At 31.7% G+C, this 25219-nt stretch overlaps 1 pseudogene; it reads right to left on the reverse strand.

The window, feature by feature from the left end:
• Window positions 1-215: 215 nt before the first annotated feature.
• LOC114221572 (centromere protein H pseudogene) lies at window positions 216-1156 on the reverse strand (annotated as a pseudogene).
• Window positions 1157-25219: the final 24063 nt, after the last annotated feature.

Below are 25219 nucleotides of genomic sequence, written 5' to 3' on the forward strand. Positions count from 1 at the left end.
GAAACACTGTATGTTAACTAACTGGAATTTAAATAAAAACTTGAAACAAGAAAGAAAGAGAGGGAAGGAGGAAGAGGAAAGAGAAATGAAAAAAGAAAAGAAAAAGAAAAAAAGAAGTATTCCAAGTAAGAGTTGGGACTGCCAGAAATGTTGCAGAAAAAATGTCCACATTCAATGGAAAGCTAGATTAGATGTCTTTTGGGGCCCTTGCAAGGCTAAGACTGTCAGATTGTTTTAGAGAATGCCAGTCACTTTAATTAACATAGTTGAAAGAACAAATTCCATGTTATAGTGTTAAGCTACAAAAACTTTGCAATATTAGTTCCAAAAACACTAAATAAAAATTTTACTTTAAATTTGCTATTTAAATGACATATTAAAGACTGAAACAAAAAATAAAACAGAATTCTTATTAGATCATGGTGAGATTCTTCTCAAGCTGTAGAACGGTTTCCTTAAAGGCAGAATCCTCTGCCCAATTGGCTTTACTTCCTAAAATGAGGTTCTGAAACACATGTTGAATAACTGTCGTAATTTGTATCTCCATCTGCAGGTTTTGTTGTATGGTCTTTATCTTGTCTGAATTTTCCATATAGGCCAAATCATTTTTCTGTTTGTTCTTTTCAGTCTGTATTTCTAAAAGCTTACTTTCTGAAGCTTGTTTTAATTGTAATCTCTTCTTCCTAACATCAAGTAGTTTTTCCTCTAAATCCCATGATTCCTGGTGTGATTTCATTATTAATTTGTTTAGCTTTAATACATGTTTCATGTTATCTATGAGCACACTAGTCTTGGGGGTAATTTTCTCCAGGGTTTTTTTAAGTGCAGTCGAAAGTTGCATCCTATCTAATTCAAGCTTTTTTATTTCAAAAGCAATTTTCACATCTTCAATTTAATTTTCCAGGTCTTCAATTTTAGCTTCAATTTACTTATCTTGCATGATTTGTTCTGGAGCTTTTTCTTCATTTGCATCAACTACTGATTTATATTCCAAGAGTTGTTGTTTTGTCTGTGCTCTTAGCCTGAGCAGCAGGGTCAAGCGGTCCTCGGGACGCGCCGTCTGCGCGCCGGTGACCTGTGGTGACCCGCCTTCCCCGCCTCCTGCTCCAGAGTCCGTGGGCTCTGCGGCTGCTTGCTCTCCAGGTTGCTTCTTCATTCTGCCTGGCGCGAAAAGGCTATATCATTAATTTTTAAATGGCTTATTTCTTTTTGTCCTCAAAAGAAACACCCAATCCCTTCAAATATCAATTCTATAGCTAGTTATGAGACTGAATTAATTCCTTATTGTTTCTTAACTCATTTTCAAACAATTATAAGAGAAGAAACATCTCTATCCTGACTCTCAAGTAATCAGTTATGTAGAAATTTATTAGTAAATTTGTCCATGTTCAAAACTTGTCCTTGAAAGGTAATATGAAAAAATTCTGGACCCAGAAAACTAATATATATATGTATATATATATACATATATATACATATATATACATATACATAATCGGGCAAAATAATAGAATAGAATTATAAATATAAATAATAGAATCACTTTATATGTGGTATGTTCCCTTCTAAGGAGATTGAACGATTATCCATCAAAGTGTCAGTATTTCTATATATGTTGTTTTTGCCCTTCCTACCTTAGGTAATAAAAGTATATTATGTTTTCTGACTCTTCCTTTTTTAAATGTCATTAAGTTTCATGGATAGTTTAAGTTATCCAATGTTGCACTACACAGAGCAGCCTACAAGTTATGTGAAGCAGTAAATGTAAAAAAAAAGTTATTAAAAATCATTAAATATTTAAAAAGGTGAAAATGATTAATGCTATTTTCCTAGATATTAGTGATGTTCAAGTAATGTCATGCACAGTGAATTTGGAAGATAGCACCAAAGAGATAAAATCACTTTTGTTTTATTTTGTCTAATGAACCTGCAAAGTTCTCTATTACCATAAATCAGGAATTTTCAATAACTAAGAACAAATAGAAATATTTTTTTTATCCTCGGAATTTAAGTTTATCAAATTGAGATCATCTTGCAATCTCATTTTATGTAGCTATTGGGTAATCTTATATTTAAAATGTGCAGTCATCATAGAGATCTAATAAAAGAAGTTAAGGTCACCTCAGGTGGTTTTGAAATTTAATTGAAAAAGATAATTTAAACCTTATAAAAGTCTCCTTCTAAAACACAAATTCAAAAAGATATATGCACCCAATGTTCACTGCAGCATTATTTACAATAGCAGCCTAAGTGTCCCTTGATAGATGAATGAATAAAGAAGATGTGGTGTATGTACAGAATGGAATGTTACTTGCAATAATAAAGAATGAAATTGTGCCATTTGTAATAATACATGGGTGAATGTATGCTAAGTGAAATGAGTCAAACAGAGAAAGACAAATACCTTAGGAATTTACTTATGTGTGGAATTTGTTTTTCTTGTTAAAAATTTCATACCAATACAATAAAAGAACACTTATGACTATATTATTCATACATTTTTATCAACCAGTTAAACATTTCTTGGAGACAGAGACTCTTACTCCTTTTATTTTTCTACAATAATAAACACTGTTCTGAATATTCTGCATATACTTAATAAATCTTTATTAGTTATGTTCCATTCTATCTTTACCAAAATCCATGTCTTATCATTACTATAATATTTTAACATTTCATTCGACTAAAGCCACAATTTAGATACATGTAGATCATTTGGCCAGTTTTCATGTAAAAATACTTTATAGATCCTTTTGTGGACTTTTGGAGGTTACTAAGTCAGCATCAGATAGTATAGGTCTCAGATGACATGAAATGAGAATTTGCAGGAAGGTCATAGCAGCACTTTCTAACTTAAGTAGCAAAAGCCTTTGGCAAACAATGGCTTCATCAAAACCCCTCTTATCAACTGAAACACACATACAAATGAACACACCTTCATTTTACACACAGTTAAAGGTTATATGCCAAGAGTAAAATTCTCAGGTAAGCCAAAAAATAAAATACATTTTGAAAATTGTCATGTCCCCAAAACCATAATTATATCTGATGATACAAAAATGAACAAAAATAATCCCTTCCTTCACAAAAACATCTATCATGGAAGACATATATTTAAATAAGAAATCATGATAATGTGGCATAAAGTTAACAATTGGTAAAGTAGGGTGTTAATCAATCAGATAGGAGGGGTGTCTAACGTTTTATGAATACACAAGAAAAATTATAGACCAAACCCCTGATTTCTTATTTAAAGCATACTTATTTATAACTTCAACTCATCATCATGTTGTGTGTATTTCCCACAATAATAACATCTATTTGTGAATTTGACTTACAGATATCTATGTGTATAGCTTCTCTTTCATAATAGTAATGATAAAAATAACAATAATCAAACATATAGCACTTACTCTGTGCCATGTATTATTCAAAATGTTTTACATATATTAACCATTTTAATCCTCACAACAAATTATGATATAAATGTTAACATTGGTGTCATTTACATCTGAGAAAACTGGAGAGCAGAGAATTTAAACTACTTGTTCAAATATAAACAAGAAAATAGTTATTGAAATAATTGAATAGTAATTCAACCCAGAGAGTAATAGTATATGTGTATGTGTGTACATATATAATCGATATTTCTTTTAAAAAAAAGGTTTTCATTTTTTTCTCTTTTTTCTCATAATATAGTATTCCCAAAATAGTTATATTGACAATAAATACTTTGAATGAAAAAGTTCAATGGCATTCTACAGATTCTGTAAGGAAGGCTGCTATGAATATATATGGATACATACTTATCTGGGAACCAGTCATCTCTAAGATATTTGAGTATATTGAATTAAACAAATATAGTTTGTGTGTGGCTTTATGTATTTTTGTCATATGCACATTTTGTGTTTGCTCTTAATTTTTTTAAAGATTTTATTTATTTATTTGAGAGAAAGAGAGAATAAGAGAGAAGGGAAGAGAGAAGCACGAGAGGGAAGAGGGTCAAAGGGAGAAGCAGACTCCTTGCTGAGCAGGGAGCCTGATGTGGGACTCGATCCCAGGACTCCAGGATCATGACATGAGCCGAAGGCAGTCGCTTAACCAACTGAGCCACCCAGGCGCCCTGTTTGCTCTTAATTTTTATATGATATTACATTATGAATATACAAGAAAAATCATAGGCCAAACCTCTAGTTTCTTATTTAAATTATTCTTGTTACCAAAGCTATGATGGTGATGAATAAAGTTCAAGTGTAGATTATTTACCAGAATTTAACAGTTTAGCTAATTTCATAGTTAATCAGATAATATCACTAATCTCCTCAGATTAGGTACTTTTTTTAATAGCATCTCACTAAATTCAAAAGGTTATTCTAATTTAAATGGAAAATGAAAGGTTTTAGAATTCTAATAACAGCAAAAAAATAGAAAATAAGGGTAAAATTTCATTGTAAACTGTAAAGCTCTCTTTGAATTTAGAACACTATCATTATATTCAGATATCTTAGAAGATGTGTTTCCATGCAGGACAACAGACCAAATAAGATCTTTTCTTATCATGTTCTATACTCTAACAATTTTTACTTGACTTTTTCATATGTATTTCTTGACCCAGTAATTTTCATATTATTGTGATTACTGGGACCCTTAATTTTTTTGGAACAGTTGCAGGTAATATTTTTGGCATTGTTAGCAATACTTAACACTAAATAGGTATTTGAAATGACACCTGCATAATTTCCTTTGGTCTAATTATTTTTATTCTCCTCAAAAATGTGACATTTTAAAATTAATTTTTTTATAATCTCCCCTACATCTCTTCCTGGCTATTGCTATGAGGAAAGGACTTTAAATATATTCCCATATTCAGTAAGACAAAAACTGAATTTTAAGATGTAGAATTATATGAAGTTCTGACATATAAACATGACTTGGGACTTTTTATTTCTCAGTTCTTGATGTGAATTGAATTCAAATTTATAATAGCATATAAAATTTATAGTTTTCCCTTCTGTATAATTAACATTGTAAAACTTCAGAATAAAGCTTTCAAGATACTGTTGGAGTATTAAAACAAGATTCAGATACATGAAATACAAGTCTGAACTCTTGTGTTAACACTGGTTTGTTGGATTAGCTGGAATAAGAAATATTACCTTTGTATTTTATTTAGTCTTCTATAAATCAGCCTAGTACCCTGTTGTTAATCTATACATACAATAAGAAACCAAAAAGAAACCTCGGGAAAATGACCATTTGCTAAGTATTATGACACTGATGAAAAAACACAAAGGAATGAAAACAAATAAAAAAGAATGCATATATACATTGTGCATATATTTATTTTAAAAATTAATATTAAAAATATAGGAAATGAAACAGAAATATCATGCATAGAGTACCTCACAAGCCACTTAAGTCCATGCATGTATTTTCTTTCTTGGCTTCCAGAGGAAAATCTAAGAAGCAGCATAATTTTCATTTCCTAACTCTTTCTCTCTTCCCTTCTTACTCCTACTAATTTTGTTTCACTTTTTACTGATAATTTTTTCATGGCCAATGAATCTTCTTCTTATGGTGGCATAATTTAGAATTTTGTTTTTAGGTTGATAATTTGGAGAATTCCGTCAGGGGAATGATGGAGATATCTACCCTACCAAGTAAGAGATGACAGAAAACCAGCTTTTAGTCTTGTTTGTTTCTTTTCTGATCAGTAAACAGATTCAAGAAAATATTTTGTGCCCAATTAGGAGAATAGTTCTTTGATATCTGGAACTTTGAGTTTTTGTGTTTCTGTTTATACTTTTGACGTGACTGAGGTTGTAGGATATGCATATGAAACTACAAGCATTCTGCATCTCTGCTCCTCTCTTTGTCCATAACTCAGAAAATATTTCACCTCAGTGTGAAGGTTTTTTCTATTTATGGAAGGTATTTATAAATTAAATTTTATAATATATACTTATATATATATTCTTACAGGTTTATAGAAATAAGTATGTTTATAAATTCAACATTTTCCAAATCAACAGAAAATAAGAAAAATAAGCCTTTAATATTTAAATTTGCTAAACTTGAAAGAAAAATCATTTTTCACTGAAATATTTTTTTTAAAGATTTTGTTTATTTATTTGAGAGAGAGAGAATGAGAGATAGAGAGTACAAGAGGGAAGAGGGTCAGAGGGAGAAGCAGACTCCCCTTTGAGCAGGGAGCCCGATGCAGGACTTGATCCTGGGACTCCAGGATCATGACCTGAGCCGAAGGCAGTCGCTTAACCAACTGAGCCACCTAGGCGCCCTCACTGAAATATTTTTTAATCAAGTTAAAAAAAATTTTTTTACATCAAGTTCATATAATTAAGGTGGTTTAATACTTTTGGTTTAGGAAATTTATTAAGAACTTTTCTTTGATACCTTTTCTCAGATTTATCAATATAGAATGTGATACATTTTGTTTTTTAGTTATATTTTGGGTTGTTTACTCATAATAAGCTCATTAATCTTAAATTTGTAAGCTTCTTAAAATAATTTCATGATTAAAATATTGACCTATACTCCTATATAATCATTAAAATTATGAAAAATATAAATTTTTGTTCAACTAAATTGAATAATATTTGTATGGATTTTTAATAATAGCAATTATATTTTTACTATAATAACTTGAAAATAATTTCTAGGGTCTTTAGGACATTTGAAATCTTAAATGAGTATTAAACTGGGGTAATTAGTGAATAATTCTTAAATAATTACATAATTCTAAGTATTATGACTTACATAATTCTAAGAAATTACATAATTTCTAAGTAATAAGGGGGCTGATAAATAAACATTATACATATACATTATACATTATACATATATATATGCCTATATATATGCTATGTCATGATTATTTTACTGGGTTATAGGAATGGGCATGTTTATTTTTTCAGTTACAAAATGTACAAGGATGGTATGGCTATGATAAATTGTGTTATGGTTTTTCATAAATTTTGCTAGTTTGCTAATATGTTTGTGATGTCTGTTTTCTCTGTGAAATAAGGTTATTTTCTCGCTTAAAAGTTATAATGAATATGGTGGTTGAGCCTATCTAGAAGCAATACTGGTGGAAAAATACCACCATGTATGCAAGGTAATGGGGTGAATTTTTTTGAAGAAAAAAGAAAACCTACTTTGCTATAAAGTATCATTTTGCTCCTGAATTTGAAAGGATAATAAAAGATAAAATTTGAGGGATGGCAGAAAGTTGTTGAATATTCAGGGGACTGAATTCTTTTCTTTTATTTTATTTTTTTGCCTGTTTCAAAATATCTGAATCTGCAAAGATGTTATTTTTTTATTTTTTTATTTTTATTTTTTAAAGATTTTGTTTATTTATTTGACAGAGACAGACACAGCGAGAGAGGAAACACAAGCAGGGGGAGTGGGAGAGGGAGAAGCAGGCTTCCTGCAGAGCAGGGAGCCCGATGTGGGGCTCGATCCCAGGACCCTAGGATCATGACATAAGCCAAAGTCACTTAACGACTGAGCCACCCAGGCGCTCCATGCAAAGATGTTATTATTAATTTTGTTAACTTTTTGGCAAAGTTCACTATTTTTGCTAAGCTTATTTATAAAAAATCCAAGAAAAAAGGACCTCATGACAACTTTCATATATCAAATAGTTTATTAGTGCAAATTGAGAATTTAGCTTTCTTTTTGTTAAAAAACTCTACTGGTTCCAGAGCTCTTAATTAGGGGGAAGTAAAAGGTAACACTTTATGTAACACTTATATGTAATCTGTTCAGATAAAGATTCTATATCTCGCCCGAAGAATAATTTTATCTGCTTGTGTTGACTTTATCAGTCCCATAATTATTTACAAAAGCAAAAAACAGTGAACAAAGTTTCCTTGCTTATCAAAGAACTAAGTTTTTTTAACATTTGTGCTATCTTTCTTTTTATTTTAAATGAATTGTCATTTTGTAATCGAGTTGTTTCCTATGCACTCGTGATTTTTAGACAAGATGACACCTCTTCTCAAAACTCTTACTTGTTTTTCCAATATCTGATACTATACACAGAAAAAAAAATGTATAAAGAACTACTTTTGAGATTCCCCCAAAGTTCTAGAAATCACAAAGATTTGTTCTTTACTGCATAAAATAATGATAGAAATGTTTCATATGTACTGGACATATATTATTTCATCACTATTGGAAGAGGTGCATGAAAGAAATGTAAAATCAAAAGACATAATCAACATTTACTAAGTTGAGCTTGTAAGGTTAAATGTTATTAATATAAATATTTCAGAACTTATACGCTTCTTGAGAGGACACTGGATATCTCCAATGCCTTCCCTGTACATACTATGTTTTTAACATTGGGGAAACATGGATCACATCCTTATGAAATAGTTATTATGCATTGTGATTCAAAGAAAATTTTATGTTTCTCCATTTTTATATAGTTATTGAAATAAATTAACCACAGCCATTTGGTCTTAACTCTCAAACAGATTTCTGTTTCCTTATCTATTCCCTGTAAATTCCCTGCAGTTCAAAAGCTGTCTTCACAGCTCTGTGGGAAGAACTACATCAGATTCTTTGAAATACTCTTATTACTTCAGAGAATATAGACTTTGGTGCAGACTTCCAACCTGATGTCACTTATACAACTTTTGACTGTGCAAGTGGTCTTTTTTAAGATTTAGGATTTTTAGTTCAGAAGCAGAAAGACTACCAACTCAAGATCCAGAGAAGCAAGAATTAATTGTATGAAACTAAATTAACTAATGAGAAAAATGCAATTCTTATTTATTTGGAATATTGTTGGCAATGTTTTTATTGTTTTATTGGTACCTGACATTCAGGACCTCACTTTCACAAGAAGTTAGGGAGTACATTAACCTTAGCAAATTTTGAGGGCCTTAAAAAGAGTGCAATTTACTCAAATTTAAAGGGACTGTGGCTAAGAGTAGGTAGAGAGTGTTTTATACATGGTTTTTGTAGCTTTAATATACAAGAACAAATAATATAGGCTTTTAGAAGTGCATTCCAGATTCTTTATGAAAATTGCAGATGAAAGTTAATTCTTTGGCTCAACATTGCATGATCAAAGAAGCTTATATAATTAATTAACACTTTTGTTGGACCCATACATGTAATAATCTAACCAAAAATTATGAGATGAGTCTTTTTTTTTAAGATTTAATTATTTATTTGACAGAGAGAGAGAGACAGAGGGAACACAAGCAGGGGAGCGAGAGAGGGAGAGTAGGCTCTCAGCCAAACAGGGAGCCCAATGTAGGGCTCAATCCCAGGACCCTGGGATCATGACCTGAGCCAAAGGTAGATGCTTAATGACTGAGCCTCCCAGGTGCCCCAAGATGAGTCTTAATATAATTAAGATTAATCTTTGGAGATTATCATCAAAATGGCAGTGATATGTCTCCTGAGGCAGGGGAAATGAAAGCAAAAATAAACTATTGGGACTACATCAACATAAAAATTTTCTGCACAGTGAAGGAAATAAGAAATAAGAAAACTAAAAGGCAACTTACTGGATGGGAGAAGATATTGGCAAATGACATATCCAATAAAGGGTTAGTATCCAAAATATATAAATAACTTACAAAACACCCCAAAATGAATAATTCAATTAAAAATGGGCAGAAGACTTGAATAGACATTTTTCCAAAGAAGACATACAGAGGCCAACAGACACATTGAAAGATGCTCAACATTCTTCATCATCAGGTAAATACAAACCAAAATTACAATGAGATATCACCTTGCACTTGTCAGAATGGATTAAAAAAAAAAAAACTCAAGAAAGAACAAGTGTTGGTGAGGATGTGGAGAGAAAGGAACTCTCATGTACTGTTGGGGGAATGCAAACTGGTATAGCCACTCTAGAAAACAATATAGAGGTTTCTCAAAAGAGAACTACGCTGTGATCCAGTAATCATGATACTGCGTATTTATCCAAAAAATCCAAGACACTAATTCAAAAGGATACAGTCTTCCCTATGTTTATAACAGCCTTATCTATAATAGCCAAACTATGGGAGCATCCCGAGTGTTCATTGATAGATGAATGGATAAAGAAGAGGGGGATTAAGGAAATCACTTACCATGATGAAAAAAATAAATAAATAACATCATAAACAAATAAAAAACAAAATAGCAATTTAAACAGAAAGAACTAGTATAATGTGCAAGAAAACAAAGAGAGTCATTTATAAATGAAAACAGGGATTCAACTGTCAGAGATGGATATAAGAAGTGGCTTGATTAAAAGAGGTCAAAGCAAGAGATTAATTACTAAAATCAATGTACTAAGACAAAGTAATGCCAAGGATGAGTTGATGCTAAGGTTATAAAATCCTGACCTTGAGTTCCTTACGTATCTGTTCTTAAATATAGAATTGTTGCCAGTGACTGGAGAAGATCTAAACTTAAATGTGTTATTAAGGAACCCAAGTAACAAAATCCAAAGGAATTATCAGGCTAAGGCCAATACTTAATACTAATTCAAGCCCTATTAATGTTGTTGTCGCTCCGGAATTCCAGTTTTAAGATGACTGCTTCTTCTGCCTGAAAAAAATTAGCTGGAGTAAAATTATGGACACAGTTTACCCATAAAACTCAGCAAATCTCTAGCATATGGGTAACTAGGATGTTGTGCCGTTCTTTTAGCAGGGAATATGATAATAGATGCATGAAAAGAATATTCACAAATATGTTCTCCATGGTGAACTGACAAAATAAGTGACCATATTAAGGATTTTGAAGAATACAATGAAAAAATATTAATAATGTGTGTAATAGAGAAATCTCATGACTGATGAAAGTGAACAATGTTGTGATTTTAAAAAAATTGGGGAAAAATTCTTCTGTGGAAAAAAGATGGATCAAGGACTTACCTTTTGGTCCCAGGACCAACACTTGCATAATTTCACATTTATGAAAGATATCCACCTAGGATGTCACAGGCCCAAAATAGAGCTGCTGCATTTGGATAATGTGAATCAAATGTCCACAAAAAATAGAGACATTTTCTTGTATTCTAACTTTAAGTATATTGACTTTATGTTCTTTTAATAACCCTATGATTCCTTCCTGCTGACCCTACCTGAGTGCCTGGCCCTAATAAATATTTGTTGAATAAATAATAAATATATGAATGAAGAATATGGAAGCATGAAAACATGAATATATGACTAAAACATACTGATGATGGCACTCCTTACCAAAGTTGACAACATGTAGTATGTTAAGAAAAAGAAAAATCTCAGATTAAAAGCCAATTAAAAAGTCATAGGGTACCTGGGTAGCTCAGTCGGTTAAGCATCTCACTCTTGGTTTTGGCTCAGGTCATGATCTCAGGGTAAGGAGATTGGAGCCCAACCAAGCTCCATGCTGAGGATGGAGTCTGCTTACGATTTCCTCTCTCCCTTACTCTCTGCCCCTCCCCTCCCCCATCCCAACTTGTGCAAGCCCTCTCTCTTTAAAAAAAAAAAAGTCATACAGCTAATACACACTCAAAAGAGAAAAAAAAAAAATCTACATAAAGTGAGAATCTGGTCCTTGAGTTTCCCCCAGCTGACACAGGAATGGGACCAAATTAAATCTGCACTAATCCAAGGACTTTGACATTAATGATTTTCCTCTTCCTTCTCTTCTCTCTTTTATAAATAAATTAATTCTCATTTGAATTATAGAGAAAATTTAACATACGCATAAAAAAAGGATCTGATAAAAATCATCACCCCTAAAATCACAATATAATAAAATATGACTTTTAACATTGTAACCACTCAGACATTTTAGAATGGTTATGAACTGTCCCTTCAAATTATACCTGTACCTTAATAGTCACGTACAATTTAAATGGCAACATATTCATCAATTTTCATAAAGTTTTAGTGTTTATTTAAAATCCAGTCTCTTAGCAAGCTGGAACACTTTAAACTTAGTATTTGTATATCCTGAAAACATATTTTATGACTTATTTTACTTCCTGATAGCTCTTTTTATAGTCTTTCAGAAACTTAGTTTATTAGCATAAACCCTATATACATTCCATAAACCCTGTATATTCTATAGCCAAATAAAGACTTTTCACAGAATTTGACCTTGAAGTAGATTCTTATAACAACAATGAAATCATTAGGTCTCTTTTTTTCTTTTTTCCCTTTCTACTTAATGGGAAGGAATTCTTGAAAAAAAAGAGAAAGAAAGAAGAAAAAAGAAAGAAGAAAGAAAGAAAGAAAGAAAGAAAGAAAGAAAGAAAGAAAGAAAGAAAGAAAGAAAGAAAGAAAGAAAGAAAGAAAGAAAGAAAGAAAGAAAGAAAGAAAGAAAGAAAGAAAGAAAGAAAGAAAGAAAGAAAGAAAGAAAAAGAAAAGAAAGGAAGGAAGGAAGAAAGAAAGAGAAAAAAGAAAAAAGGGGCAATGAGAGACTGTCAGAAATGTTATCTGAAGCTTGGAAAAAGGCAAAAAGATTGCTAGCTCTTCCTATAAGACATTTCTGGTCTTCTACCTTTAATAATTGATTTTCTGCTGATTGGGTTATTTTACATTTTGTAAGGCTGGATTTATTTTGTAGATTATTTTCAAGGAAAGATACAAAAAATTTCTGTGGTGGAAAAAAAATAAGTCTAAAGATTATAGTATATTGCCCTAAATGACACTAACCAGTTTTGTATCTAAAAAAACTCAATTTTATCTTAACATTCTTTATTAGATTACCATGACTCCCCAGCAGCTCAAATGAACTTTGAACTGGTTTCAACACCGTATTGCTTACCTCATTAATTAACTATAAAAATAAAATATTTGACATACATTCACTATATAATTGCATAAGTCACTTTTTGTAAACTTTTAATATTTTATTAGGGAAATGCATAGTAAAACCACAACATCATACAACACAGCAAACAGTAATGGTGGGAGAGGCTGTAAACACCAAATGTTGACCAAAATGCTAAGAACCTAAAACCTTCATTTACAGTTTGTGGGAGAATAAATTGACAACCACTTAAGAAAGTGCTTGGCAGTATCTACTAAACTGTAACATGTATTATCTAGCAATTGCATGTATATGGATATGGATATGTATTGAATATTCATATATACATATGTTCACCAGAAAAGATGTACTAGGATGTTTATAATGACACTATTGCAATATCTAAAAAGTGAAAACTACTTAAATATCCATCAAGAGTAGAATGGATACATTTTGGAATATATTTATAAAATGTGTTATATACAGTAATGAGAATGAATTAGCAACTACATGCAATAATATGCATAAATTTCGTAAACAGGATATTGAGAGAAGTCAGAGATAAACAAATACAAACTCCGTAATTCTGTTTATATCTAGTGGAAAAATAGTTAAAACTAATCTATTCTGTTAGAAGTCAAGATGAGGGGCGCCTGGGTGGCTCAGATGGTTAAGCGTCTGCCTTCGGCTTAGGTCATGATCCCAGGGTCCTGGGATCGAGTCCCGCAGCGGGCTCCCTGCTCCTTGGGAGCCTGCTTCTCCCTCTGCCTCTCTCTCTCGCTCTGTCTCTCATGAATAAATAAATAAAAGGTTTAAAAAAAAAAAAAGAAGTCAAGATGATATTGGTGAGTTCCCTGGGAAACCCCCACTAAAGGAGCTTTGGGAGTACTATTAATATCTTTGGTGTGTTCAGTTCAAGCGTAAAATTTAAAAAATTAAAGCAAATGTGATACGTATATTGAAATTAACAGCCCACTCTACAGCAAATTCAGGAAGTATAAAGACAGGAATTTTTATCCTGTTGTATAGTTGAACAAAATCATGTTTCTATGAGAAAAGGCTTTAGACGAAATGTTCAGCGACCTATCCACCGACCACAATACCAATAGAAATTGTGGCCTCAAACTGAAGTATAGGTGATAGAAAGGAAACCATCCATGATTGTCTTAGTGTTCCAATCAATATTCATTCAAATGTGGGATCCTTAAGGGTATATTTTCATGCATTTCATTTCATCTCTGATTTTTCTATGACATGTTAGTCTTTTAAGCTATTTATTCTGTTATGATAACTCATAGACTAGAATAACAATAACAAAACAGTTAATATATATTGATTATGTAGCATGGGTCAAATACTGTGAAAATTCAGCTTAAGTGGATTAACTTATTTTAAAATTTTCAATAATTATTTGTGAATGGTTTTAGAGTGTTTCTCTCATGTAAAAACAAGTTTAAAGCTGCCAAGGGTAATTATGATAGCTTAATGATTTCAGAGAGGTCTCAAGCTCCTTCAGTCTTTCTGCTCCACAATCCTAAATTTCTTCCTTGGTTAACTTTTCAAGATGTCTATTGCACCTCTAATCAAAATAGGCATTTCAAGGAGAAAGAAAACAAAAGGCGGTGGGGGGGGCGGGGATCAGCATGCTGTGTTCCTTTTCTTTCATTTGTCAGGGAAAAACAAAAACAAAAAACTTTCCTAAAATACCTCCCAAGAAGACTTTTCTGACTTCTCAATGGCCAGAATCAAATTACATACTCACGCCTAGATAGATGTATTACCATAAGTGCGTTAGATCCATCACTAATCTTTCCCAGGATTAGCAGAAGGATCCAGTTGGCGGGGGGGTGGGGGGGTGGGGGGGGTGGGGGGGGGTGGGAGGGTGGTTATTATATATAGGAAAAAGGTGATTGGAAACAGGAAACAAACCCTTTGAGTAAGCAAAGGATGATATTTGCTGCACAAATTTCTTCCTGTATTATATTTTTTATTTGAACTATGTGAACAAATTTGTCAAACAAATCATCACAATTAACACCAGTAATAGGATTAAAAACAAATCTACAATCCCATGCTACTTTATAGGATGCAATGAGAAAAATACAGCATCATTTTGTAATGTTACTACCAAAGGTGCATAATCTTTATCTAATTGTGAAGGGATATCAGACAGGCTCAAACTGAGAGATATTCAACAAATGGCCAATAATGATTAAAAAGGTCAAAACTGTGGGGGGAAAAAAAAGAACCCGAGCAACTATTCCAAATTGAAGAAGACTTAAAGACATGAAAACTAAGTACAAAAATGATTCTGGTCTTAACATTTTTGTTATAAAGATATTAATGGGGGATTTTGTGAAACTTTCTTGGCTTTATTGTATCAATATTATTTTGGGGGTTTTGGTGGTTATATTGTAATCATGTAGTACACTTTCCTTGTGCATAGGAAATACACACTAAAACATAATTGAAAGCGATGTAGTACCATGTTGGCAACTTTCTCTGAAATTATGAGGAAAAAAAGTGTTCTTTGGGCTGCTTTGCAAAAATTTTTGTAAACTAGATTTTGTTTCAAAGTAAAGAGGACAGAAAGAAAGAGAGAGAGAACAGAAAGAAGGAAGGAAGGAAGGAAAGAAGGAAGGAAGGAAGGGGAAGAAAAGAAAAAAGAGAAAGAAAGAAAAAAAGAAAGGAAAGAAAGAAAGAAAGAAAGAAAGAAAGAAAGAAAGAAAGAAAGAAAGAAAGAAAAAGAAAGAGAGAGAAAGAAAGAAACAGAGAGAAAAAGAAAGAAAGAAGAAAGAAAGAAAAAAAGAGGAAGGAAGAAAAAAAAGAAGAAAGGAAGGAAAGAGAGAAAGGGAAGAAAGTTAAAAAAAAAAAAAACACACAACAATGTTGCTCCTTGAATAAGTTTTGGACCCTGATTATCACTTGCCACCACAGAAATTCTGACTCAAAATTAAAACACAAAAAAGTAAATTGAAAGAGAGACAAATAGATATCTGGAACTTATGAAAGTCTTAGGCTCTAGCAAAATAAATACAAAATATGCAACTTCTGTATACTAAAACTTTTACATTTCATGCCATATGGTTGATTTCCATGAAAGTATTGTAGAAAAAAGCCACAGGTACCAAATTTAATATATGCTTTACTATTTACTTTAAAAATGCATTGCATAAGAAAAGGATAAACATGCTCACAAGACAGTAACTGGTAAACTTTCCCTTTCACATTTCACATAAATAAATAGTATATTTGGAGCTTTTCTTTTATATATAGGTACAACCTCAAAAGCCTCCTAAATTGCCTAGGGGTTAGCAAAGAAGAAAGAACATTATGGAATTTTAGTAATGTGAAGAATATTTAGGGACAGTCACCAAGTAAGGAGAGGGTAAGCTTTGCAGCCTAACTGAGCAAAATTGTAAAAAGCCACTTGAAAGGAATTTGAATGGCATAATGTAAAGATTTCAACTTCGTCCCATAAAACATTAAGAGCCGATCATTTCTTTTTCTATAACTACTGAATTGCAGTGATGTCTAATAGAGGGGCTGATTTCTTCATCAGAGGGAAACTTCCATTAAAAGTGATCTCACAGATAAAATGACAAAGCACATCAGGAAACCCACAGATATGAAATGAATTCAAAAGTTAAAAGAAATGAGAAAATTAAAAGGGAAGGAGCCACAGATAATAAAATCATGTGAAAGAGATTTTAAAATAGGCTGTGGTTAAAATGTTCAAAGAGTAAAAGGAAGAAATAGAGGAAGATTACGTGAGCATGTATAATTTGTCCAGTGTTACACAGTTTCAGAGAGATAGATCTAAATTCAGTCTCAGATAATGACTCCACAGCCTCCTCTTCTTTTTTTTTTTACTTTTGGTTTTAATTCATGTTACCTTGCTTCCTTCTATCTTAGTACTATTTGTCTAAAGCATAAGATTCAATAAGACATTTAAATCTATCATACTTCTAAATCTGTCTCTGCCATGTACTGACTAAATAGTCTTGGGGAGATTATAGAATTTTTAGGACTATGACCCATAATTTGTATTACCTGCCAAATAGGGCAAAAAGGAAGATGATAATACAGTGAATACAAAAATATACTTTGAATTCAACAAAACAGTAACAACAAGACAAAAACTCAATTGTTTTATGACAGAACATATATTCAATTAAAAAGATCTGGACGAAATGTAGATCTAAGAGCAATTCTTGGAAAACGTGTTTTTTTTTTTTTCCTTTTGGCAATGAATCAGCATTTTCCTTATATTGCAGAGAAATTGTACATTGGAAATCCTAGATACAGGGCTTGTGTGTGTGTGTGTGGTGGGGGATTGAAGGATTAACTGGTAATTTAGTTGTTTAGATGCTGTTATTTTGCACTAAAAAAGCAATTAAGTTTTAGACCTTGTGATGAGATATGAACTATTTATACAAATTGTAAAATCTGTTATCTTCAGTATCTAAAATTTTCTTTTATAAAGTAAAAAATTTTTAAAAATACCCTTTCATTGCAAAATCTGACTTGCTGGAACTCATTTGGTGGAAAATAATTTGAAATGATATAACACTATTTACATTTTATCTATAATTAATATTTTAATTAACATTTTATTGAGAAATGAAATATGCTTAGTTAGGAACTGCTGTTGAAGCCCATACTGAAACTGGTATGCATCATCATACAAACTATTACACTTGCAAAATCTGAAAACTTCTCAGTTGGAAATATATCTGACTGAAAGGGTACCAATAAAAGACTAGGATTGGTAATAAATCAAAATATGTCAATATCTTTAAAAATCTATTTGGAAGTCTACGGGAATTAAAGAAGCTCCCAATTATTATTTCACTATTTCAAATAAAGTATCAGAGATGAAAATAATCTAATCCACTATTATATCTAAATGAAGCAAAATATATCTTGCAGACAGATTCATTCTTAAAAGGGAAGTGACTGAAAGACGACTGCTAGTAATTATTATGGAAATGTAATTTTTGTTTTTAGATTTATAGGAAACTCTCTAACCTCCAGAAACAATGGGCCATCATATATGTTTAAATAACAGGAGAGGAAGAGATGGACTGTATTTGGTCCATCTACTAACACTAACCCCACTTTAAGGGACATACTAATTTGTCCTCTGTATGAAATATTAAATCAAATAGTTTCTACTTTGTATTCAGTATAGAAAAAATGGCATGCCTAAAAGAGGAATTATAATGATTATAAACCCCAAAGGCCTTTGAACTGGTACTTAATTATGTTACATAATGAGCATAGTTCATAAAGATTTGAGTATCTGAAATTTTTTATTCTGGCTTCAGTTTAATCAGTTTTTCCTAGGGAAATTTCTGATGGCTACTTAAATAGTAACAATTATTCTAACCATACTGAAAATATAGGGTAAGTAAAAATAGAGCAATGAAAAGCAACACGAACATTCTGCATGTCTTTGAGATATAGACAATGGATTCTTTTAATTTTCTTTACTTTTGATTTTTAGTTCAAAAGAAAAATGCTATCTACATTTCACTACAGGGAGCATAAAATACATTCACATTTAAAAGTTACTCTGTAAATGTAAATCATTACATTAATGCAATATCACATATATCTACAATTATATTAATATAAAATATGGTAAATTATGCAATTAAGTAAATATTTTCTAGCTCTGGCTTTCTGACTGCCATTAGCTGTGACATCTTTTATGAAAGCAATAATGACACATGCATAAAAATTTCAGTTTCTGTGTTAACAAATTATTTTTTAAGCTATCCAAAATGCTTGGATACAATTATTGATAGAGCTTTGAGGATGTAATTTTGTTTCTGGTATGTTAACGTATATTTTACCAGTTTTCTGCCAAGCATGTTAAAATGAGGAAACCCGTAAAAAGTCTGCTGGTATACTTTAAAGTATTTCAGAGAAAAATGGAATTTTAAGTGTTAAATACCATTGAGAATTGTGAATTTGATAATTGAGTTATGGTAGACATGCTGCCATTATATAAAATAAAATTCAAGTTCAAGAATGCTCAGTATATATATTCTTTGATTTATTTTTTTATAAAGCATGCATCACTAAAAAGGTGAGTGCCTACTCTTTGGAGATAATTTGAAAATAGATCATGAAATTCCTTGGCAGAAATTCTATGTCTTTGGGAATTTTACTTACCTCCCTGAGTTGGTTCTCTTCTTAGTAAAATGAGATTCATGAAAACTGCTTCTTGAAATTACTGAGAGAGCTTGTGAAATAATACTAAACCCAGCTTAGTATCTGGCACATACAAACCAGAAATTAATTTCTTTTGTTTTCTTTTCCTGCCTGGTCCATCTTCAGCACTAAACAAAGTCTGTATAAACAGCATATCGTGCCTGGACCATCTCCTTGGTTAATATCTTCCAGAGGTTTAACCACACAGGAAAACTCTATGGACCACAAACTGTATACTTATTTAATATCAGGATTGGGAGAGGTTCTAAAGCTTTTATGCAAAAGAGCTCATGTGATGTTTGAATTTGTCCTAAAAATTACTTCTAAACATAAATGGCTAAAAATTTAAAAAAAAAAAAAACACACAAAAACCTTATACATTTTTATAGTGAGGAGTGGATATGGCTGTCTAATACCTGTAATATTCTTATCTGTTATTCAGAGCACTCTCTACTACATATCAGGCAATATGAGTCAATTTTAAGAATTCTAGATTCAGCCAGGTTTGGATTAATATGTTTTTCTACATTTGTAAAAGAGAGATATGTATCCTATATATTTGTTGTGTATAACAAATGAGATACTGCATTCAGAGTCCATATTATTTATAGTACTAATACTATATTACCACTGCTACTACCATGACTACTAAATAGATAGTAAATTCTTTTTAGCATGACTACATTCCTATCATTTATTGTTACTTGTCAGACACTGTGCGAAGCCTTTTACATGCATCGTCTTACATAATTCTCAAAACACTGTAAGATGTGTTAAATTATTGAGTCAATTTTACAGATGTGAAAACTAAGATTTAAAATTGTAGGTGTGGGGGCACCTGGGTGGCTCAGTCGTTAAGCATCTGCCTTTGGCTCAGGTCATGGTCCCAAGGTCCTGGGATCGAGCCCCACATCAGGCTTCCTGCTCTGCGGGAAGCCTGCTTCCCCCTCTCCCACTCCCCCTGCTTGTGTTCCCTCTCTGTGTCTCTCTCTGTCAAATAAATAAATAAATAATTCTTTTAAAAAATAAAATTGTAGGTGTGGAATCATCAAAAATAGTTGGATATTAGGCCAATCTTATCCAAATATTGGAGAAATTTCAAAAAAATGTCTATCTCTTTAATAAGCTAGACTCCTGGGTCTCTTTCTAAAGATAGACCTATGCAGCATTTCCCCCCAATGTCTAAAATGTATTGCTTAGAGACCTGAGTCAAGGTTCTTTCATTTCTTACTTTATCTTAACTGGTTTCCCTTCCCTGCTGACAATTTCTTTTGAAATGAAAGTTGTAGCTGCAGGCCACAGCAGGCTTTCCAAACATCATGTACTAGATGTTCAAACCACTTTGTTTCAGATGCTTAATCAGAGCAGGGTTCAATATGTTTGATTTGTTGATGTTGTTGTTGTTTTTAATTTCATGAAAATTAAATTGACAAGCCCTTTTTGATATTCTTTTAGAGTTTCTTCTCTTGTTTTTTCCTCTACTATTCTCTACTAAATTACACTTTCCTAATGAGTATATTCATTAATACACAATCTGTTTATTTTATTGCTCATCTTCCTCAAACTTTTCCTTTGAGGTTCACAATCATTTAATAAAATTTTGAAAAGTACATTAATTTTTCCTAAACTATTACTAAAATCATTTGTTGTAAAGTTAAAATAAAATGGCACCTGTTTTATTGATTACACACACACACACACACACTGCTATCAGAGCCCCATGAAAAAAAATACTTTTTGCACTTACAGACAAGATTCGTTAAACTAATTTTAATTTTCTGCATATAAATGTGCTTAGAAAAAATTACAAGAGCCATTAAATGCATTCTGTCACAACTGTTGTACTATCTCTTAAGGTCTGTAAATTAACACTGAACGAAAGTTACTGGAGTCAGTAAGAGTAGAAAATGTAATGTATGGTGATCTGACAATGGCTGCACATATAGTTAGTGTTAGGAATTGAACTGAGAAATCAAAGTGTAGAAAATTTCACTCTAGGTGATATCCACATTTGATTTACAAAGAACCTGAAATAAAGATTAATTTTGATTATTTTTATATGAAAAGTAGAAATTATGGAAATAAAATGGAAAAGATTTTAGAAGGGATCTGATCCTCAAATACTGTCTAGTTCCTCAAGATTTCAAAGCAATCACATTTATTTTCAGAATTCTTCAAAGTAAACTTTCTATCACCAAGGAATAAATCAATCTGTATGTGTCACTGGAAACTTCATATTTCAGGGCACATAAAACAGAATTTGTTTAAGAACAAAGAAAAACCTAAGAGTAATTAGCAATCTAACTATTTCAACCAAAGAATGCCGTATGACAGCTACCCTCTCATTTTTTCCTTTGAGAAATGTAGGGGATTAAATTCAGTAGCTTAAATGAAAAACAGTATGTTAGATACCTTACTTTACCTAGTGTCATTCATAAGAAAATCAATCAGCTGGCTCAAAAATGAATAGAAGAAAGGAGTAGAATTGCAGCAAGAGGTGTTTTACAGCAGGGGCAGCACGGTGAGTCTTGCATTGTGACATATAAAGAATTAATGCTGATAGCTTCCAATCTCAAAGGCAGACCATTCGTAAGCAAAACTTGCTTTGTACTCATGGCTAGGTATATTTCTACATGTTATTATTGTAAAGAAGTTGCCAAAATATCAGTTTCAAGACATCTTAAGATCTTTTGTAATTTTTTTCATTATTATTTTTTTAATTTAAATTTTAGGTAGTTAACACACACTGCAATCTTGCTTTCTGGAGTACAATTCAGTGATTCATCACTTACATAAAACATCCAGTGCTCATCATAACAAGTGCCCTCCATAATACCCATTACCCATCTAGCACATCCCCCACCCACCTCCCTCATCAACCCTCAGTCTGTTCTCTATATAGTTAAGAATCTCTTATGGCTTGTTTCTCTCTCTCTTTTTCTTTTCCTCCTTCCTATATGGTCATGTTTTCTTTCTTATATTCCATATATGTGTGAGATATTTTGTATTTGTCTTTCTCTGACTGACTTATTTCACTTAGCATGTAGAATAATACACTCTATCTATAGTGTTGCAAATGGCAAGATTTAATTCTTTTTGATGGCTAAGTAATATTCCATTGTGTATGTATGTATGTGTGTGTATACATAAGCCATATATATAGGCAATTGCTGATAATGTGGCTGTAAACATCAGGGTGCATATATCCTTTCAAAATGGTATTTTTGTATCCTTTGGGTAAATACCTAGCAGTGCAATTGCTGGATCATAGGGTAGTTCTATTTTTAACTTTTTGAGGAACTCCATACTGTTTTTCAGAGTGGCTGCACCAGTTTGCATTCCCACCAAGAGTGTAAGAGTGTTCCCCTTTCTCTGCATCCTCATCAACACCTGTTGTTTCTTGTGTTCTTAATTTTAGCCATACTGACAAGTGTGAAGTGATATCTCATAGTTTTGATTTGTATTTCCTGGGTGATAAGTGATGTTGAGCATATTTTCACATGTCTGTGAGCCATCCAGATGTCGTTTTTTGGAATAGTGTCTGTTCATGTCTTCTGCACATTTCTTAACTGGGTTATTTGGGTTTTTTGGGTGTTGAGTTTGATAAGTTCTTTGTAGATTTTGGATACTAACCTTTCATCAGATATGTCTTTGCAAATATCTTCTCCCATTCTGTAGGCTGCCTTTTAGTTTTGTTGATTGTTTCCTTTGCTGTGCAAAAGTTTTATATCTTGATAAAGCCCCAGTAGTTCATTTTTGCTTTTGTTTCATTTGCCTGTGGTAATGTGTCTAGTAAGAAATTGCTACAGCCAAGATCAAAGATGTTTCTAAATGTAACTTTTGAAATTAATGATATACCATAAATTGAAATGTTGAGAACTTAGTAAATACCATTCTTTTCTCTGCTTTCTATAAATTTTAGTGCAATGAATTTTTCAGTGATGTGTATCAATGCCCCAGTACACAGTGAGGGCAGGGAGTCAGGACTATGCATTGTTTTTCTAGTTTAACTATTGCTCAAGGTAAGAGTTAAGTACATGCTAACTGAATCAATCCATGTATAGTTATACCACTTTATTTATATTTAGTTATGTGGTTAAATGAAGATTTAGATGTGATTACATATTAATGCTACTGAAAGGACTTGTATAAACTCCCTTTAACACATTTGTAAGCTTATTCTAAGAAATAATAAATTATGGATTAATTAGGATTGTAAATAAATTAAATATAAAAACAGTACAAGTTGACTCAGAGAACAATGTATAAAATCATTATTTCTCTAGTCCACATCACATTGGTATAATTACATGAATGGGCGATTTTTGTTTTCAGGACTCTGTTTTATCTATAGGTCTATCAGTCCTTACAACTATACTCCCTTGAATAAGGTAGTTTTATATTTAGATCTTGATCACTGTTTAGAATTTCAGTTTTGTTCTTCTTAATGTATTATTTTTTAACTTACCACCCCTAAGCCAGCTGAACTTCAGGATCCCAGGAAAAAAAAAAAAAAAGAGTGGAAAATACTGGTAGAGAAACTTAAAGGAATGGTTATAAGCCTGCCCATGTTTTGGAGAAAGTTATATGGTTGTCAGTCCACTTGGCAATGTTAAACATTTTCATTGTAACACAGGTAAATATTAAAACTTGAAAAATGGTGGAAGATCAATGATGGATTTTTTTCCTCAGTGTCAGCATAGTAGCATCACAACAAACTGTGAAGCGTTCTTCAAAGCCAGATTAATACAGCTGTCCAGCAATAAGCTAACTGCATGTTTTGTCTGATAGGAGTCCTCGAACAGTTCTCACTAGCTCTATGGTATTAGCCAATGCAGGATTGTAAATGGAAACATTACTAGGTCAATGATTTAGCTCCTTTTGCCTCAAAGAATTTTAGACAATGGAATATATATATATATATATATATATATATATATATTCAGCATATCTGTACATTTTTAGTTTTGTTTTGTTTTGTTCTTTCATCACTGTTTTAACCACAGTTTTTTTTAGTTTTCAACAACAGATCTTATATATACTTTGTTGGGTTTATACCTAAGTATAATATATCATAGTCCCTCTGACTAGTTTGTTCTTTCCTGATCACTTAAATAAAAGGTCAGTGTCCATTCTCTCCAGACTTTAAATCCCTTTTCTCTGCTTTGTTTTTTTCCTAAATCCTTATCATTGTCCAACACTGTGTGTATGTGTAACATTTTTTCAATGTCTTTCTCTCATAGATATATAAAATTCTCTTGAGACAGTTTTTGTCTTTTGCTTGTTTTTTACAGTGCATGGGAAATTTCCTGATATATAGTAGTTGTTCAATAGATGTTTGCTGAATAAAGTAATGAGCTGAGAAAAGGCAAGACAAAGCAAAAATAGGCAGGGCTTCTTCAGAAAGTTGGCAAAAATTAATGAGAAAGATCAGGTTTTGTTTTGTTTTTGTTTTTTTTTTTAGGGCTCAGAGTTTGTTTTCACAGTATAAAAATAGCATTGTGGCAAATGGTGTGGTGTCAGAGTCTTCATTTTAACCAGTATATTTTATTTACACTTGAAATGCTTTGGTGTTTGGAACAAGTGTGAGCTATTAATATCTTCATAACCCATGAGTGCTATATTTGGTAACAGGGAAATGTATGAATGGCCATTCATGCTGAAATAAAATAATGAGGGATATTAAAAAGTCAGCTCAAATTTGGCTGAATATGCAGAATTGTTTTTAGACCTTACAAAGCCAGGAAAAATTAATTTAGAATAATGTCTACTATCCTAAAAAGAATATATTTAGGAAGCCATTCTTCTATAAAGTCTATATACTCATCAAATAATTGAATTTGATTTAGGCAAATTTATTGGCAAAATAATTCAGCATTTATTTTTAGAATCATAGATTTCACTGTTGGAAGGGACTTTAAATGACAAAGATTCCACATATCTTTTAATCCTATCTAAATTTCTGATAAAAATAGAAATCTAGTTTTTAATCTAATCTAATTTTTAATCAAATCTAATTGTTTAATTTTTAATCAAATTGTTTAATTTTTAATCAAATCTAATTTGATAATAAGTATGCTTATACAAAATATTTGACTGTGTTCTAATTTCTTTAAATATGCTTTATTAATCATCTATTTCTCACAATTTTCCTATGACACAGAAATGATTAAAATTATTACTTTATAGATGAGAAAACCGAGACAAGAAAGATTTG

Source organism: Eumetopias jubatus, unplaced genomic scaffold (genome assembly GCF_037043125.1).
Source record: "Eumetopias jubatus isolate StellerSeaLion01/CBP00866 unplaced genomic scaffold, mEumJub1_p1.0 scaffold_13, whole genome shotgun sequence".
NCBI classification, from domain to species: Eukaryota; Metazoa; Chordata; class Mammalia; order Carnivora; family Otariidae; genus Eumetopias; species Eumetopias jubatus.